Source organism: Cryptomeria japonica, unplaced genomic scaffold, assembly GCF_030272615.1.
Source record: "Cryptomeria japonica unplaced genomic scaffold, Sugi_1.0 HiC_scaffold_331, whole genome shotgun sequence".
Classification (NCBI taxonomy): Eukaryota; Viridiplantae; Streptophyta; class Pinopsida; order Cupressales; family Cupressaceae; genus Cryptomeria; species Cryptomeria japonica.
In genome coordinates this window covers 70,001-73,691 of record NW_026729153.1, presented here as the reverse complement: position 1 = coordinate 73,691, position 3,691 = coordinate 70,001, and the positions used below count along the sequence as shown (strand labels likewise).

Below are 3,691 nucleotides of genomic sequence, written 5' to 3'. Positions count from 1 at the left end.
GTGGGTCGGCATCCCATGGGTGTCGAGTTGGGTGCCTGATGGGTGCTTCTTGTCAAGTTTTAGTCGTCGGGACTCATTTCGAGCCTTAGAGGTCGTTTCTTGTCCGGTTGCCCTGTCTTCGACCTGGGAACCCAATTTTGGTCCTCGGGTCCCATTTTTTTTTGTCTCGCATCCCACTTTTGGCCTGTGGCCTTTTCGGGGTCGATTCTCGTTTTGGGCATCAGAGCATGTTTCTTCTCCTAAAACCCAATATTTGTTTATTAAGTCTCGGAACACATTTTTGTTCTCGTGGACCCATCATGGGTCTTGGAACGCATTTGTGGTCCTTGGGTCCCATTTTGCATCCCGAAACTTGTGTTTTGGTGCTTGATCCCTATTTTGGGTGCCCACCTTGCACCAAGTGCGCACCCGGGGCAAACCGAGCGCCTTGGTGCACCGGGGCAAGATCGAGCGTGCACCCGAGGCGCCCCGAACATGCACCAAGGTGCACTCGGCCCACATGTGAGCGCAGGTCGTTGCGCCCGAGGTGGTGTGTGGGCACCGCGTTGCAGACGGGACACTGCACGCACACGACGCCCCCTACAGGTGCACGCACGTAGGCCGGGCCGGGTGCACACCCGACGCCCTAGCAAGGTGCGCGCACCCGGGCAGGGCTCACACTTGGCGAACGGGGCGCACTTCGCGAGGGAGGGTGTGCACCTCGACGGGGGTGGGTGGCCGGGGTGGATTCGCACGTGGGTCGCGGTTTGCTAAGTACACACTGCGACAAGCTCATAACGGGTGCGATCATACCAGCGTTAGTGCACCGGATCCCATCAGAACTCCGCAGTTAAGCGCGCTTGGGCCGAAGTAGTACTGGGATGGGTGACCTCCCGGGAAGTCCCGGTGTTGCACCCTTTTTTAGTTTTTCGCCGGGCATCGCAATGCTATTTGAATAAACCTTTTGCCCGTTTGCGTTCTCGTCGGGGCCGGGCCGGGCCGGGGTGCGCTGCCCGCACTACCGCGCGCGCGGGGGCGACACCGAGCGCGCACCCGAGGCGCCCCGAGCACACAGGCCACGGTGCAACCCGGGCGTTGTGCGCGCACCCCGGTGCGCCCGAGGTGCTGCGCGCGCACCCAGGTGAAATCGGTGTGCACCTCGGCCAGTGCGCGCTCGGTCGAGTCGCGCACGTTGGCCAAGGTGCACGGTGATGTTTCTTACTCTAAGGTTCCGCACCAGACGCCCGGGACAGGTGAGCGAAGCTGGGCGGGGCCGGGTGCGCGGCCGGGGCAGGTGCACGCAGCTGGAGAGAGCTTTGGAGCACACTTCGGAGCGCACCAATGATGCGCTCCATTCAAAAGTTTCCTGAAAAGGCAAAAAAAGTTGAGATTATAGAATTTCCCACTTGAGAGATTGTAAAAAAAAAAAATTTAAAATGAAGGAAACGCGGGTGCCAAGGTGTGCGCAGCCCAGCCAAGGTGTGCGCACCAAGGCGCCCACCCTGGCGAAGGTGCACGCAAGGTGCGCACCCGAGGCAAACCGGACAATTAACCCAACTTTCGACTTCGCGCGCACCTTGGAGCGCACTTCGGAGCGCTCCTTGGTGCGCACCAATCTTGGGCACCTCGGAGTGCACCATGGCGCCCACCAAGGTGCGCACCCGGGGCAAACCGAGCTCCGACTTCGTGCGCACCTTGGAGCGCACGAAAGGTGCGCACCATGGCGCCCACCAAGGTGCGCAGCCCAGCCAAGGCGTGCGCATCAAGGTGCGCACCCTGGCGAAGGTGCGCACCCGGGGCAAACCGAGCTCCGACTTCGTGCGCACCTTGGAGCGCACAAAAGGTGCGCAACCCAGCCAAGGTGTGCGCACCCCGGTCAAACCGAGCTCCGAATCGTGCGCACCAGAGGTGCACGCCATCGTGCGCACCTTGGAGCACACTTCGGAGCCCTCCTTGGTGCGCGCCGATGTTGCGCACCTCGGAGCGCACCCGGGGAAAACAATGCAATTAACCCGACTTTCGACTTCGTGGGCACCTCGGAGCGCTCTCGGGTTCGCACCTCGGAGCACACCGAGGTGCGCACCTTTGATGCGCTGCCTTCACCAATTTCCAGAAAAGGCAAGAAAACATTGAGAAGGTGTGCGCACCGAGGTGCCCACCCTGGCGAAGGTGCACGCGAGGTGCGCACCCGGGGCAAACCGGGCTCCGACTTCGTGCACGCCGCACCTTGGAGCACACTTCGGAGCGCTCCTTGGTGCGCACCAGGGCGCGCAACCCAGCCGAGGTGCCCACCCCGGCGAAGGTGCACGCGAGGTGCGCACCCGGGGCAAACCGGGCTCCGACTTCGTGCACGCCATGGTGCCCACCGCGGCGAAGGTGCACGCGAGGTGCGCACCCGGGGCAAACCGGGCTCCGACTTCGTGCACGCCGCACCTTGGAGCACACTTCGGAGCGCTCCTTGGTGCGCACCATGGTGCCCACCAGGGCGCGCAACCCCGCCGAAGGTGCACGCGAGGTGCGCACCCGGGGCAAACCGGGCTCCGACTTCGTGCACGCCGCACCTTGGAGCACACTTCGGAGCGCTCCTTGGTGCGCACCATGGTGCCCACCAGGGCGCGCAACCCCGCCGAAGGTGCACGCGAGGTGCGCACCCGGGGCAAACCGGGCTCCGACTTCGTGCACGCCATGGTGCGCACCGCGGCGAAGGTGCGCACCCGGGGCAAACCGGGCTCCGACTTCGTGCACGCCGCACCTTGGAGCACACTTCGGAGCGCTCCTTGGTGCGCACCAGGGCGCGCAACCCAGCCGAGGTGCCCACCCCGGCGAAGGTGCACGCGAGGTGCGTACCCGGGGCAAACCGGGCTCCGACTTCGTGCACGCCGCACCTTGGAGCACACTTCGGAGCGCTCCTTGGTGCGCACCATGGTGCCCACCAGGCCGCGCAACCCAGCCAAGGTGTGCGCACCAAGGTGCACGCGAGGTGCGCACCCGGGGCAAACCGGGGTCCGACTTCGTGCACGCCGCACCTTGGAGCACACATCGGGGCGCTCCCGGGTTCGCACCGGCGTTGCGCACCGTGGTGGGCACCTCGGAGCACACCAAGGTGGGCAGCGAGGTGCGCACCTTTGATGCGATGCCTTCACTAATTTCCATAAAAGGCAAAAAAAAAACGAGATTTTAAAATTTCCGTTTTGAAAGATAGTGAGAAAAAGGGAATGCTGGTGCCATCTTGAGCCCGCCCTGGTGCGCAGCCCAGCCAAGGTGTGCGCACCAAGGTGCCCACCCTGGCGAAGGTGCGCGCCCGGGCAATTAACCCAACTTCCAACTTCGCGCGCGCCAGGGTGGGAGCGCACCCAACAACCGGGCCTGGGAAGAGCCAATGCGAGAAACCCCACCAAACGCTCTGACAAAAAAAGAGGGGGCGCTCCAGTAACCCCGCTTCGGAGCGCACCCTGGGCAAACCCAGCCAAGGTGCCCACCCCGGCCAAGGTGCAGGCGAGGTGCGCACCCGGGGCAAACCGGGCTCCGACAACGTGCACGCCGCACCTTGGAGCACACTTCGTAGCGCTCCCGGGTGCGCACCTCAGAGCACACCAAGGTGGGCAGCGAGGTGCGCACCTTTGATGCGCTGCCTTCACTAATTTCCAGAAAAGGCAAAAAAAAAAGGAGATTTTAAAATTTCCGTTTTGAAAGATAGTGAAAAAAACGGAAC

At 63.1% G+C, this 3,691-nt stretch overlaps 1 non-coding gene across 1 annotated transcript; it reads left to right on the top strand.

Annotated features, from left to right (window-relative positions):
- The first annotated feature begins 778 nt into the window (after positions 1 to 778).
- LOC131870474 (5S ribosomal RNA) lies at positions 779 to 897 on the top strand. Its single transcript, XR_009368783.1, has one exon. It is a non-coding gene; the product is annotated as a 5S ribosomal RNA (ribosomal RNA).
- The last annotated feature ends 2,794 nt before the right edge of the window (positions 898 to 3,691 follow it).